This window comes from Mastigoproctus giganteus, chromosome 12 (assembly GCF_048544385.1).
Source record: "Mastigoproctus giganteus isolate SK-2022 chromosome 12, ASM4854438v1, whole genome shotgun sequence".
Lineage (NCBI taxonomy): Eukaryota > Metazoa > Arthropoda > Arachnida > Uropygi > Thelyphonidae > Mastigoproctus > Mastigoproctus giganteus.
Genome location: NC_143586.1, coordinates 107,100,043 through 107,116,446, shown reverse-complemented (window position 1 = coordinate 107,116,446; position 16,404 = coordinate 107,100,043). Strand labels below are relative to the sequence as shown.

Here is a 16,404-nt window from a genome sequence, read left to right as displayed (position 1 = left end):
TGTTCGGACTGTTTTGAAGGAGAGAGCGGGAATTATAGAAGCCAATTCAGAAGAGCAGTGCCCAGGGAAATATCTGTAGAAGAGGCATGCAACAGAAACAGTACGTCTGTGAGACAGCGATTGGAGAGACTGTTAGAGATGAATCATTAATTAACCTAACTGCCCTCTTCTGAATGGAATCAAGAAGCCTGAGAGAGGTTTTGGGGACACGACCCCAAATATGAGAACAATATTCCATGGTAGGATGTAATTGCGTTTTATACAGCATGAGCAGCTGTTTGGAAGAAAAGTAACGCCAAGAGCGAAAGAGAAAACCAAGTTTTTTAGATGCAAAGGAAGCAATATTTGTAATGTGCTTGTGCCAAGAGAGATTAGAAGTCAGGGTAATCCCCAAAAGAGATATATCATTTTGCCTAGAAATCGGAGTGTCAACAAAGATAAGCATAGGAGCAGAAGAATCCTTGTTGCGAGATATAAGACAAGACTGAGTTTTAGAAGGATTGAAATCAACTAAATTGTCTTTGCTCCACTGGAGAATTACCTGAAGATCATTGTTTAAGGAATTGGTAGCAGATTTTCGAGAAGTTGAACCTGATTGAGCAGGGCAAGGTTTCTCAAAATGGAAAGTGGAATGCAATGTGCTATCATCGGCAAAACTATGGCTAGAATTTCCAGTCAATGGAAGAAGGTCATTATTATACTAGAGGAAAAGAGTGGGGGAAAGAACTGAACCTTGGGGGACACCGGCATTAGTGGAGAAGTTAGAAGACAGACAGCCATCTACCACCACCCTCAGTGAGCAATCAGAGAGAAAACTGGATAACCAATTACAAAAAACAGTTGGCAAACCATAAGATGGAGGTTTGTTTAGAAGACCTTTATGCCAAACACGATCGAAAGCCTTTGAGATGTAAAGAGCAACTGCTTGTGTTTCACCGAACCTTTCCATTGAATTAGTCCATAAATGGGTAACATAAGCTAGAATATCACCAGTGGATCAACACTGACGGAATCCATACTGGTGATCGTTGATCGGACGGAAGGTTTCTGGGTAGTTTGAGAGTTGGCAATTAATTTATTTCAGTATTACTATAGAAAGGGTAGAAGTAATTGCAATGGGACAATAATTGGATGGGAGGGATTTGTCACCCTTTTTAGGAACTGGCTAGATATGAGCAAATTTCCAAGCAGAAGGAAAAACACCTTTGGAATAAGAAAGTACAAAAAGGCGGCAAAGAATAGGAGTAAGTTCAGGAGCACGGGTTTTGAGAACAGGTGCGGAAATACCATCGGGACCTGGAGCTTTCTTAGCATCAAGATTCGTCAAAATCCTTCTGACATCCTTTTGACGGAAGACCACAGGAGGCATTGAATGGAGCGTACTGGGAATGGTGGGAGGTGTTTTACCAAGATCATTAACACATGAGCTGGAAGAAAAATAAGATGCTAGCAGGTCAGCTTTATCCTTGGCTGAAATGACAACAGAACCATCTGGTTTGGACAGAGGTGGGAGCAGAGATGGGAAAAGGTTGTGGCCAATACCTTTGGCAAGAGACCAGAATGCTCGGCTACCATCAGGGCAAGAAGCAAGTTTTCTACTCTTAGCCTGTTCAAACTCTACTTTGGACTGATTAATAACTGCTTTACAATTGTTGCGAGCTTTGGTGTAGGCAGAAAATGAAACTGAAGAATTAGAAACAAGCCAATTACGATATGCAACGTTCTTCTCTTGGACAGCCTTAGCACATTTATTGGAAAACCAAGGCTTAGATAAAGGACGAGATTTTAAAATGGAGTGTGGGATAAAGGATTCCATTCCTGCAAGAATAATTTCACTGACACGATCTGAGCAAACATTGACATCAGAAGTTTTGACAGTAATCCGACCAAGGAAAAGAAGAAAAGAAATCTCACAGGTCATCCCATTTTGCATTCTTGTAATGTCAAAAAACACGAGGTTGGGAATAACCATGAGATAAAGGCTTTATTGGAGAAGAGACAATCACCAAGTTGTGATCTGAAGTGCCTAAAGGACCTCTCACTTCAACTGTGTACTTAGAAGGGTTGTTTGTGAGAAAAAGATCAAGCGTGTTGGCGGTATTCTTGTAGATAAATGAACAATCTGTGCAAGGTCATTAGTAATTGCAAAAGCCTCAGCATCTCGACCAGCTGGGTCGGTGTGACTGGAAAACGGAAGCCAGCTGGAGTTGTGAACCTTAAAATCACCAAAGAAAATTACCTCACTGTTAGGAAAGTTGGACTGGAAAAAGTCAAGTTGCAAAGAGAGGAAGTCAAAGAGCTCCAAGTGATTAGTGGAGTTGGGAGAACGGTAGAGGCAACAGATGAATTTGACCCAATGGGGTAGAGAGATTTTAAGCCAGAGAACATCGAAGAGAGGAGATTCCAAATTACCAAGTCTCAAAGGGAATATCAGAATGGACATATGCACAAGTACCACCTTTGAGGCGAAAGGAATCATACAGCAAATAATTTGGGCATCGATAACTGAGATTCTATCAGAAAAAGTACATGGGGTTTGGCAGAGTGCAAGTGGAAATGGACATCGTTGAGATTAAAATTGAGACCACATATATTTGTAAAATTAATTAGGAAGTATTTGGGAGGTTTAGATCTTTTTGCAGATAAGCGTGCTCTATTAGTCTGACTATTCATGGTGTATTGAATAGTAAGAAAAAGTGGGTGGGACATGCTGTATGAAGTAATGAAATTTTTGGATATGGCGTACACATGGTAAGAATATACCCAGATTCTTGACATAAAGTGGCCTTGACAATGTCCCCCACATACACTCTACTTAGACTCCCTCCAGTCCCTATCTGGCAGAGTAGAGGTAGCAAGATTATACACTAGCTGATCTGGAAGAGTTACCAATAGGTTCGGTCCGGTGTACTAACTAGCGGCCAGCCTGCGAACACAGTTTTTGAGCTGTACTCTCGAAATGTAAGAAATATTGGATCTTGCCACGATGTTCATCATTACATCAAAAGTCATCAATCATACTGCATGATGGAAGAGATGGGAAAGGGTTGACCGGAACTTAGCTCTAGAGACTAAACATGGGTTCCACCCCTTCAAGCCTCCAATAAGCAAATTGGTGGTATTGCACCGCTTGATGAGAGTCATCTACCACCTAGTACTGCCTGGTAACATAGAGGGACGGCATTCCTCCATGGGGTGTGGGCACCACAACTTGACCCTGCTTATGTTGGTTCACACCTGGGTGGTCACCCACCATGTACTTGTGCATGGAGGTTATGCCCAGGATTACTAACAGTCCCACCATCATGAAGGTGCAAGTAGAGGATTTTGCTGTCACAGACCGTCCGGACTTCGCCGAAATTGGATTCACTTGACTTGAGTATCACCCAGATATCAGTTCCATCAGCGTTTTAGACTCCCAAGTTAGCAAGTACAGCTTGTCTGGCGTATCTGAGAGAATGTCTGTGAATGTGTTAATAATAAAGATCACTTCAGGCCCATGTGGGATCTAAATATATTTTTCAGACTACCTCCCCCTCCCCACTTATAATCAACATCAGTACCTATGAGTATAGTAGCATGATAACAACTGAACACTTATAATCAACATCAGTACCTATGAGTATAGTAGCATGATAATAACATGGGTTTTATCCACTTCAGTGAATGCAACTCATAGTGAAACTACAACATCTGGAAAGATAGACTATAACGAGGACTAACAGTGAGGCTCTGCATGCATCAAGAAGCGGTGAACTGTAACATGTAGGTTTCAGTAACATTATGCTTATGCTGCAACAGCCAAAAAAAAAAAAAAAAAAAATTCTGAATTACCCTGTGGGTGAAGAGAGAGAGAGAGAAAATAACGGTCAGAAGTAGAAGGGAATTACCAACAAAGTGAAGAATGATGTAGGATGTGTTAACTTACCTTTTTAATGACTGTTATTGTATGAATTTGAAATAAAGAATTGGGATAGAATCGCAAACAGATTCATTGTTGTGGAACAGGGAGGTTTTTAGGAAGGATGTAGTGCTGGTGGAACAAGTACAGAGAAGGACAAAGGAGTGCTTTTACCAAGATATGTTTTTTTTTTTTTTTTTAAGTTCTGTAAATTGCTGCATCTGGGAAGCACCTGCGAAGTGATCTGCTTGAGGTGTATAAAGCTTTTGAATGGTGCAAGCAACCTTAATGCTGATGGGGGTTCTTCCCTTACTCGGATTACGCACCTGGGGGGGGGCATAAATTCAAATTGAGGAAAGACAGTTGTAGAATAGGATGTGAGGAAATTTGCCAGTTGTGGAAGCTGATAGTTTAAATAAATTCAAGGAAGAAGTGGAAAACTTTTGGAGCAGCTGGAAATGTGAAATCGGAAGATTTTTTTTTGCCTGATGCCCTATAAGCTTGGTTTCTTGTGTCATATGCCTCTACTAATGCTAATAGTGGATGAGTCACATTTCCAATTTAATGGTATAAAAAGCACATTGACAAATTTAATTTAGTTATAACTTATGTAGATTTTTTCCCTCCTATTTTCAATATCACAGGCATGCTTTTTTTAAGTAAGCAGTCTGCAGAAATGAACATCACCGTTTACAAATTATCATCTGGTTCCCATTTTAGGGTTTTATATATATATAATCAATGTTAAGGGGATGTTTTGTTAAAATTAACAATCTGTAAATGTCAACCTAATTTAAAAAAGTAATGTCTGCTGTTATTGTTATTTTTATTCATTTAATTTTGTGCAGCTGTTTTGTACAGAATATCAGCATCTGGACTGATTTTAGCAAATTAATTTAATAGGGAAAAAAAAGCTTTTGAACAGAAATTTTATATTAGCATATGTAAGTTTCTTTTATTTGGGATGGCTTTGGTTTTTTGTAATAATCTGAGATTTTCCCTTTAGAAAGCTGTGATTTTATTTATTAATAACTGTGAAACTGTATATAATATATCATGAATAATTCAAAATAACTGACAAATGTATTTATAACCACAGACAATGAATATTTTTAATTTGTAAAATACAGTCCAAATTGAAATATTTTCACATAAACTGCTACCATTTATGAGTCATTTCATGGGTCATGAAAGGCTAGGGGTCTTCAACCCCTAGCCTTTCATGACCCATAAACTGTTCTGTGGCCTGTTAGTCTGTTGTAATAAAAAGCCTTGTGACATTAAATAAAATAGTTTCTAATGGTGCCATGACATAACAGAATAACATTAGCCAAACTCTATATTAATGTTGTTAAGATACTTGCTTAGACTTTTCACCTTATTTGTTAAACAATAGCTTACCTTGTCTTTCTGCCAGTAATGTATCTGTAGAACATAAATTCTTGATTACGAACTAATTACTTATTAGCTGTTTTGGTTTTTGGGCTTACGCCATGTTGAATTTGCTTGTAGCATAATTTCACTCTGGTAACATATCCCTTTTTTGAGGATACAAAAATGTAGAGTTAAAGTTTATAAATAATGTTTCTTTAATGAAATGCTCATTTTAATGAAATTTGTTTGCTCAACAAATATTTTTATCAAGAACAAATACAAAATTTAATGAAAATCCATCTATTTGGGAGCTTCTCTGGATGGATGGGGAAGACAATAGGCAGGGGGGTGTGTGTGTGTGTGTGTGTGTGTGTGTGTGTGTGGGGGAGAGAGAGAGAGAGAGAGAGAACACACCTAAAAAACATTGTTTATTTTTGTGATGACCTGTGTTTTAGAATATTTTTATTCTTTTCAATTCTGTTATTTATCATCTTACTTAATAATAAAAATAGCAATAAGAGCTTGATTGACGGTACTCACCTCAATCATAGTGCAAGGAAGCCTGAGGCTTATTCTGCACCAGCCAAAAAAATAAAATTCCCTGAGAGAGAGAGAGAGAGAGTCAAATGTAGAAGGGAATCACCAAGAAAGAGAAGAAAGATGATATCCAGTTCAGGACCCTGGGTGTGCCAAGCCCATACTCACCAGATGTGAGCCCCTGGTGTTACTTTGATCTGCTTAGTTACATGGTATTGAAGTGGAATGAAGTTTAAAATAGGTTAAAATAAATAAAGACGAAATTGTTAAAAACCTGTAATTAAAATTTGCTCAAGGAAGAAGAAGGGCACTACCTCATCCATGGTTGTCATTTATAAAATATTAATATAAGAACAAGGTCATTTATAAAATATTAATATTTTGTAATGTGAGAACAGGGTCATTTATAAAATATTAATATTTTGTAAATGACAACCAGGTGCGAGGTAGTGCACTTGTTCTTCTTCCTTAAGCAAATTTTAATTACAGGTTTTTAACAATTCCATCTTTATTTATTTTAACTTATTTTAAACTTCATTCCACTTCAATACCATGTAACTAAGCAGATCAGTTGAGGTGAGTACCGTCAATTAAGCTCTTATTGCTATTTTTATTATTAAGTTGATTACATAACGATACACTAAGAAGCTCTATAAATTAGCTAAGTGTTATCATCTTACTTTAATAATATATCCTCCATATCTAAAAATGTATCATTACACCTTTGTGTCATTTTTAAGGCACTAAAAAATAATTTATAAATATTTATGTAGTCCAATGGCTTCTGATTTTAAAAGAAATGTCACTATGTTTAAAAATATGTTTAGCTCAGGATTTTATAATCACACTTCTGGCTTTTCGTGTTTGAAAATTGTAACTTCATTCATAGTATTAATTTTGAATTTAGAATTGCATTTCCATTTGCTATTTCCAGAAAATTCCTAGCATTCCACCTGTGCTTCATCTGACTTCCATTAAGTCAATTTGAGATATTTGTTTTGTTAAAAACTTTTTGTTGCAGTTAATGCCAATGCCCCAAATTTGTCATTATCAGTTAGCACATCTTTATGTTGGTTGCGTAATTTTGATTGGTGTTATTTCACAGTGTTGGCCCACTGTATCCCATCAGTTGGCCCATCAGTCCTGCACCCAGGGGCAGGACTGATGTGGTGCAACACTGAATCCATGTCTCTGGAACAATGCCACAAGCATCTGGCATCATTTATCAACAAGGAATGTTACTAATTCACCCAGATAGAATGGTAGTGGAAACCTCTGTCACAGACACCACTCCAGAAACTCGTACAGAGTTACAGTAGATTTGTATCATATGATTAGGAAGGCCATTATATATGGATGACTTCATTCCCATGATCTCTGAACCATTGCTTGACAATACAGGCATACCTGTGAGGATTGGCATTATCTTCCTGGAACATTCCAAATACGGAGGATGCAGAAAGGTCAGGGAATGACCACCGCATATCTCGGAGCAATGTGGCCTTAGTTGCTAATGCTCCTGAAAACCAAATAGACAAACCTGGAGCATTCATCTATAACCATGCCAGTCGAGATGCAGATGAATGTTCTGGATCTTTGTGTAAGTAGTACCAGTGAAATGGGTGTTTACAAAAACTCATCCTCTCACTGTGGGCACCTGTATGTGGCTCCTGGTGGAATCCTGCTAGTTGAGGGGTCCAGTTTAAACAAAACAGGTGGTCCTGCATGTCTTGGCCAGAATCAATCGGCTAGTGGGTTTGCCTGCAAGGGTCAACCATGCCCCTACCCTTGTGTCTGAGGGACAGGATTCAGGCTGGTGGCAGTGCGAGTATGTGACTGGATAGCCCTGGCATCCCACTCCCAATCGCATTTATTGCTTGCTGAGTAGTGGGCATCCCAAATGGGCTCCATGGTGGGTTAAGAGCCTGGGTACTGAACCATAGCTAAACAAAATTGCATGTGTCCCTGTATGCACAAAAGATGTTTCATGTGAAAACATCCTTTGCTTGGAAAAGGTTAGCAAAATTCCATTTGTAGAATAGTATAATGTGCTGCTAAAGTATCATTATTATGGTTGTTTTGTGATTCCTGCAGTAGTAACTGCAGGAAGTATGATTGCAGTGTGTATTGTTGTGGTCAAATATTTCCTTATGCTCCGTTACATTATTTCCATTACATTCCATTGTTAGGTGCCGCTAAGGATGTTTTCACATCAAAAGCTCAATGAATCCTGATGAAGTTATTTCTTCAGGAGCCCAACATGGCTCTTATCTGAAAATAGAAACGAAGATCTAGACAATGTCAATGCAGCAAAGAGACCCCAAAATGAAGCACCATCAGATCTCTTACCAAGATTCTTAATCATGCACTGTAACTGAGAAACTTATTGGGAAAATGTCGCCCTATTCCATGCAGAAGGTTTTAGAGTAGTTAGCAGGTTCCCTGAAATCACTTAAGAGGCTTTGTTCTGGGGATCTCTTAATTGAAACCAAAAATAACATTTCTGTGTGCTGCACTAGATATTTTCTTAGCACATTCCAGTTTTTTGTGACTGAGGTGGATACATGTAGAATGTTTCTTTCAGCTGTAGCAAGCAAAACGGAAGAAGTGATTTAACCACAAGTGACACCCCTGTAAAACTCACATCTTTTTCAGTAGGAAGCAACTACTTTGCTATATCCTTGTGAAGGTGAAAGCTAACATCCTTTTGAGTAGGAGGTGACTATTTATTCTTAAAAACATGAACCATGCAACATGATATTGAAAACAATTTCCACCATGCATTGAAAATCTCCTACAACAGATTCTTGAATGATCCTTACTGAATGAGTTGATCTTCTGGCTACATCATATTGATATTAAAATTACAAGGAGTGGCCAGTTCCTACAACATGATATCCTAAGTTGATCTGCTTCATTTCGTGATCTTTAGATATCTGCAAAGTGTTTCTTTGTACTGCAGATGACAGCTGTGCAATGTGGTTCCTGGTACCGTAGGCACAACGGCTGGTAGACAATCACTAATGATTCAAGCGGGCTAGGCCATTTCAAGTCAGAATATTCAAGAAGGAGAGGTGCTTCACTGATTGGGCTTTCAAGTCCATGTACTCAACAAGGATAGGTGCTATGGGGTGTGCATTTTATCACTGATTGGTCTTTTAAGTCGGTGTTCTCTACAAGACCATTGGAAATATCACCATCTAACTAAGCATATTTTAACGATTATGAAGATATATTTCAATGATTATGATGCACTTGCAACAGATCTGTGTTCATCTTCTGACTGCAATTTACTGATGAAAATAATTCTGCATCTGTCTGCAAAGAACGATGATATCCAGCTCAGGACCCTGGGTGTCCTGAACTGGATATCATCGTTCTTCTCTTTCTTGGTGATTCTCTTCTACTTCTCTCTTTCAGGGTAATTCAGAATTTTTTTTTTTTTTTTTTTTTTTTTTTGTCCAGTGCAGGCTTCCTTGCATCACATGGCTAATGATAATAATAATAATAAAATAATAACGAATACTTCCAGGTCTGTCTGCAGTTTACTGGTGAGAATACTTTCACAGTGTGGAATTCAGTTTTCTGGATTATATTTTATTTATTAAAAAGACTTTTTCCAAGACTGGGCATTACATTGAGATTCTGTGCACTGACAGCAATTTCTCATTAGCTACTTTTCGTGGCAGGGACTCCAAATTCATATTACATGAACTGTAAGACTTCAGTGTCTTGTAATGGGGTGGGAATTAGTGCTGTAAGTCTGTAATTATCTGTATGGTATTGCAAATAGTGGCGGGGATGCCAGGAAAGCTGGCTGGGACCACGTAGTACAATAAATAATAAAAAAATTACTGTGACACCGCACAGATCATTAAATTCATCAAGAGGTGTCATCTCAGATTGGGACCTCCTTGAGTTCACTTAGGAGGAAAGCTGCTCTGAGCTAAAGCCACAGGGAGTGATAGCTATTAAAAGAATTTCTGCATGTAGGGATGGGAAGTTAGTACTACCAACTGGAAACATCATCCTTATATTTAATTCTCCAGCATCTCTGAACTGGATAAAAGCTCTGTACATAAATTTCAGTGTCAGGCCATACATCCCAAACCCCAAACAATTGCAGATGGCTTGTCATGGAGCACTGCTTGGGAGATTCCACACTGTGATGGGTATTGCTACCAAGTACACGAGGTTGTTATCTCTTGTGTTACCATTGGTCGAGGCACCCTCTGACTACCCTACAGATATTGATGATTGTGACTTTTTGGAGTTCCTTGTAGGTGTTCTCTAGGAGACCTATTGCTGCTAGGCTATTATGTAGGGTCTTTGGCACCATACCAGTGGTTGACATGATGATCGGGATGGTCATTACTTGTTGCATATGCCACATCTCTTTGATCATCTTTGTCTTAGGTTCATGTACTTCCTGATTTTTTCCTCACGGGTATTCTGGAGGTTGCCACTGTTGGCCACTGCGTAATATTTTCCTTCTTGTTGACAAGGATTATGTCCAGCCTGTTTGTGCAGTATTGTCTTGTCCATTTTTATGGTGCAGCCCCAGTACAGCTTGTGGGTAGGGGTCTCTAGTAATGACAGATTTGTACCTGTAGTACAGTACACTTTCATTGATTAGCTGGTATTTTCTTCATAACTTCTGATGTATTATCCTGGCTACCTGGTCATGTCTACGTGTGTACTCAGTCTGGGTGATCACATTGCATCCTGCAATGATGTGTTGGATTGTTTCTGAGGCCGGGTGGCATCGTCAACATGTGTCATCGGACACTCCGGGCCCCTTGGCAATGTAATTTTTATAGTTTCTGCTGTTGATTACCTGGTCTTGGATGGCAAGCATGAATCCCTCAGTCTCTGGGATGAGTGTCTCGCTCATAAGCCATGCATTGCAAACCATTTTATCTATGTGATCTTGATGGAGGTCTACCATGGAGTGTCGTCTTTGCCCATCTTTCTAGCTTTGTTTGTGCTATCTGGGCAGGAGGGGACTCCTTGCTTAGGTTGAGTGGGGTATGTCGCTTGTCTGTCTTCCTTATAGCCTGGTAGATTGCGGCTTCATTTTTTCTGAAAGAACCCTTCAAGTTAGCTATTGCTGTTTTCCCTTGTTTGATGAGGTCTATCAGGCCCCTTCCTCCCTCTTTCCAAGCTATTGTCAATCTCCCCCATGACTGACTTTGGATGATGAACATTGTCCTTGTCTTTCTCGTGATATCCTCCAACTCAGTGTTAGTCCAATCTCTGATCCCAAAGGAGTATATTAGCACTTGGACTGCATAAGTATTTATAGCTTTAACAATGTTCCGTCCATTCTTCCTTTCAACAGTCTTCTGGATCTCTGATGGTAATTTTTGGTAAGGCAGGCCTTGATTTCCTTTTGCTATAACTGCTGAGCCTGCATCATCCCTAGGTATTTGTAGGTCTTTCCCTTTGTCATGACTTCTACCGGTCTGCAGCTGGTAGTTTCAGCCGACTAATTTACCCTGATGCAATCTGTGGCATTTGTCTAGACCAAATTCCATTCTGATATCTTTGCTGAATTCTTCAGTGATCTAGAGTAGTTGCTGGAGTTGCCTGTCATTTGTCATGTAGAACTTGATGTCATCCATGTACATCAGATGAATGAGGGTGTACAGGTTTTTCCTTCCTTTGAGGTTATATCCATACTTGCTACTGTTGAGCATGATGGATAGTAGGTTGAGTTCTAAATAGAACCACAGTGGACTCAGGGCATCTTCCTGAAAGATTCCTCTCCTGATCATGATATGTCTGGTTGTGATGTTCTCAACCTTAATGGTGGTACTCTATTTTGCCATTGTTGCTTCTAGGAAGTTTGTCACTGTCGGATTGACTTTGTAGATCTTCAGCATCTCTATTAGCCAGCTATGAGGAACAGAGTCAACGGCCTTGTGGTAATCACAAGTTATGGTGCTTCTCGTAGGCTTGCTCTATAACTGAGGCATGTATGGTTAATTGCTCCTTGCATCCTTTCTTCATTCGCTTGTATCCTTTCTAGTGTTCAGCCATTGTGTTCTGGTTCTCTGAATGATCTTGTTCTCTTCTTGGTTGTGCAGCTAGTCAGTATCTTATTCTCTTCTTATGATCTTGTTCTCTTCTTGGTTATGCAGCTAGTCAGTATCTTATACATAGCTGGGAAACAGGTGATTGGCCTGTGTTTCACCGGGTTACTTGTATCTTGACCTTTAGGCTTCAGATATGTGATTCCTTGAGTGAGAAACTTTGGGTTTGTCTCTGGGTTCCTTCGGGTGAACTGCTCTGCTTGGTGCTTGTGTGTGTGTGTGTGTGTGCAAGTGAGCTTCTTGTACTGGTAGTTGTGGATGTTATCTATTCCTGGAGTTCGGCAGTTGTGGGAGTTCCTAATCGAATTCAGGAACTCCCACAACTGGTGAATCTCCCACTTTCTCATCTCTTGTACGTCCTTGGTTTTCTTCCATTCTAGTTCTATCCAGAGGTCTTGCCTCACTGTTCCATATGGCCTCCGAACCCCTCAATCATCTTCTACTCGGCTGTTCCATTTCCATCTTTCCCATCTTCTCCAAGACTTCCGTAGAAGGTTCTTTGGCCCTCATCAAAGGTTTAGTTTTTTTTTTTTTTTTTTCCCCTCTGAGAGTTCTCTTTGTATTGGCATAGTCTCTTGCTGAGTGCAAGGAGGTTCTGCGTCAGTGTGTCCAAATATTCTCCTATTCTCTAATTTTTGGTCACGCCTTTACTGTGGACACTCTCTCTTGAGGATGCTCTTCACTTTTCCAATCAATTTCTTACTCCTATTACCCCGTCTGTACTGGGTCAATTGGCCTATCTGACTCTTAATTCTTCTGCTGATGTCTTCTTTCCGATGCTGGTGGTTCCTTCTTTTTTTGGCTCTTCTGCTGCTGGTCTCTCCTTTCTCTTCGATTAATCCTAGTGGCTGCAATGGCAGTACAGTATACGGCTGTGGATGGCCTCCAGTGCTGCACCATAGTTGGCTAGGTAATGTGGTATTATTTGCCAATTGAGGTGGTCTGCGAGTCTCCACAGGATTCTATCCTGTCTCTGCTTCAGTATTGCATGGGTCTTTGTGGGGTCCATTCCTTCGAATTCTGTTAAGGCCTTTTCCATTTGTCTTCTATTCTGGATATCACGACTTCGTCTCTTTCCACTTCATCTGCTGTGGATTGTATTTCTTTTTGCTCTTGCTCCTCTGGTTCTGTTTGTCCATATTCTTTGTTCTTTATCACTCACATACTTGATTTTTTCCAAGATTGCATTGCAGGAACTATCAGGTTCTTTGTGACGGTGGACCTTCTCTGGTCCACTATTTGCTGTTCGGTGACCAGAATGTTCTGACTACTTGATATGAGGTCTCGACCTGTACATTGTCATATCAGTCTCTAGCTTGTCAGATGATGAACTATGATATTATGATGAACATACTATTCATCATAGTATGTTCGTATGATGAATGTATTCATTTTGATGTTCCACTTGGAGAGAAAACATATTGACATTTTCTTCCTTCCTGGGTGGTCACTGGTGCAGTTGTACAGGAAACACTTCCAGTTAGAGGTGCTGGATGGTCTTACCCTTCTCGTGTGGTAGCCATACGAGGGGCAGCACCACTTACTCCACTGCTTTCCTCTGGAGATTCCAACTTCTCAAACCGATCCCTCTGCCTAAGGCCTGAACACAAGTGACTTTATCCTGCACCACACTCGATGCAGTATCATTATTATTTTTCTTTGACATCATCCATCTATGGAGGTGGACCTGTTTAGCTTTGGCTTACATCCAGTGGTAGGGGGTGGTTCTTGGGAGTGACACCAGATGGTGCCACTGTCTCCTTAGCTGTCACTCCAACCTTGGAGAAAGTAGGTCCGCTGGAGGAACTTTCGTGATGTTTATTTTATTATTATTATTATTCTAATTTATTACTATTATTATTATACCAGTTTCCCAGCATGATGGAGACACGTTCACTTCCACCAAAGCAGGACTTGGAGCCAGGTCCATTAGGCTGGTAGTCCAGTGTCGTAAGCACTGGGTCATCGTGCCCCTTTTTTATTATTATTATTAGCCATATGGTGCAAGGAAGCCTGAGACTTTTGCTGCACCAGCCAAAAAAAAATTTCTGAGTTATCCCGAGAGAGAGAGAGAGAACAACAAGAGTCAGAAGTAGAAGGAAATCGTCAAGAAAGAGAATAGTGATGATATCCAGCTCAGGACCCTTTGTGTGCCAAGGGTCCTGAGCTGGATACTTCCCAGATGTGAGCCCCCATCTATTCTCACTAAGGGCCCAAACAACCCTTAGGTTTAGGATATTACTGCACTTTGTATTCTCTTAGGCCTACTGGGATAAGTACTGGTCATGAAGGGTGGTGCTATTGCTGTACAATAAAAATGTCTTATATAGATAAGTGGAAATGAGTGGCTGATTATCACTACTTCTAGAAAAAATAATGTTGATAATAATATAACAGATCATCTCATATGTGGAGGTGCTCCATTTTGGATAAAAACCATCGCAGTTGTGAGTTTACAAGTTTACAACAGTTGCTAACATCAGTGGTTCATTATACCTTCTTGGGGCGCAAGGCAAAATGGAATTTGGGGGCCCAATCAACATTAAATATTGAGTGACAGAAGAACACAGAGAGCTGAATTTTAGCTCACCATGTTCATTCATGGACATTCACTCAGGATTGGTTGACAAGATCGTGGCTACCTTCTCCCTGCTACTGTACTGCCTTAAGCATAAGGGTGCCAACGGTGTCGGTTACATACAAGCCAGTCAATTTTTACAATTAACTCAACTATTTAAGGAAGAAGCGAATATAAAATTTCATCCAAATCGGTAAAACCAATTTTGAAAAAAACTTAATTTTCAAATTAATCTTCAAGTAAAGTTCATTGACCTTGGCAGGTAGAAAGTTCAGTTTCCGATAAAAATCACTTAAAAATACTAGTAAAAAATAGCAATGAGTTTTTGAAACATTGATTTTTAATTTTTTTAAAAAAAAGTATAAACTGATAATTGAAGGTAATTTCCAAGCAAACCATACATTTACCTTAGGTGCATGTAATGGGACCTATGGGGTGGGTCTATGGCCCAAATGCAGCAGTTCTGGGTGTTTACAGTTTCATTTAAGTGTAAATGAGCCTGGTATTCCTTGAGGGATGTTCCTTGGCCATTGCTGTCTACATCAATTTGTGTCAAGAAGTTGAGAGCAATTGCCAGTCAAGTTTCAGCATCACCCACTTGCATTTGTTGCTTGTAGTGGAGTGGAGTGGGTTTTTTTTTTTTTTTTTTATGATAACTCCAAACATGATAGGCATAAAAGCCTATAGTACTTTAACATCATGTCTGGGTTAAAAGCTGAGAAGGCAGAAGATATGTATTGACATTAAACTTAAATTTCTTTAAATTGTCATTTTTAAGAAATTTTTTCGTCATTTTTTTAAAGGGGAAGATGGTCCTAAAAAACTGATCAGTTGGTTGATTGATTGATTTTTGGTTTTTATTTCGCATGAATGACTAAGGCTATGATGCACCAAGTCTGCTAAAGAACAGAATTAGAACGGATAAATGAGAAAGAAAAATAGTACTGTGACTTTGGAATTGGATAGTGAATGGATGTCAACTAGTTCGGGCATGTTTGGAAGAGATCAATTGAATTACAGATGCCAATTCAAAAGAACATTCCTGGTGAATATTTGTAGAAAAGGCATGCACTGAAAACTGAATTTCTCTGTGAATGAGTGGAGAGAATTTGTATTAAACAGGTCATTAATTGTTGTAACTGCCACCTTCTGGGTAGAGTCTAAGAGCTTGACAGAATTCTTGGGGACACCATCCCACATGTGGGAATATTCTATGGTAGGGCACATTCTAGATTTGCAGACATTCGGTAACTGTGTTTAGAAGAAAAATAACACTGAGTATAAAAAAAGAAACCTATCTTTTTTTGATGCAAAGGAAGCAATATATGTGATGTGTCCTAGCCAGTGAAAATTAGAAGTCAAGGTAATCCCCATTAAAGATTTGTGATCTTTTCTAGAAAGCTAACTGTTTTCATACACCAACTGCAGTTTCTTTGCACCACTGAAAAATTAACTGGAAATCATCATTTAAGAAATTGGCAATACAGATTCGAGAATTTGAAGCTTTTTGTGTAACGCGAGGTTTCTCAAAGCGGAATGTAGTGTGCTATTATTGGAAAAACTATGGATAGGATATATTTGAAAAGCACTCTGGATTCATTATTCTTCTATTTTCTTACTATGCAATGCAGAGCGGAACTGAAAATAAAATAAGTTGCAGTTAAAACAGGTTTAATGTTAAAATACGTACAGTAAACAGTAATACAAAAAGAGCTTTCATTGCCCTTTATCAGTTTTTTAACCATTAATGTAAAAGGCTAGGAATACAGAACCTATGTGCGTGTGATGGCAGTCATGTATGTGAACTGTGTGATGCAACAATTAGCTGCTTGTGGCTGTGCCATATGGGAACATGAATGCCAATGTTTGTCAGCCATAAGGATGGTTGCTTCAGTAAGGATGGACACATCCTATGGCTG

The 16,404-nt window shown here is 39.3% G+C and overlaps 1 protein-coding gene across 1 annotated transcript in view; it reads left to right on the top strand.

The window, feature by feature from the left end:
- Cpsf6 (cleavage and polyadenylation specificity factor subunit 6) overlaps positions 1 to 16,404 on the top strand; it is an 821,382-nt gene that overhangs the window by 651,620 nt on the left and 153,358 nt on the right. The window lies entirely within an intron of this gene.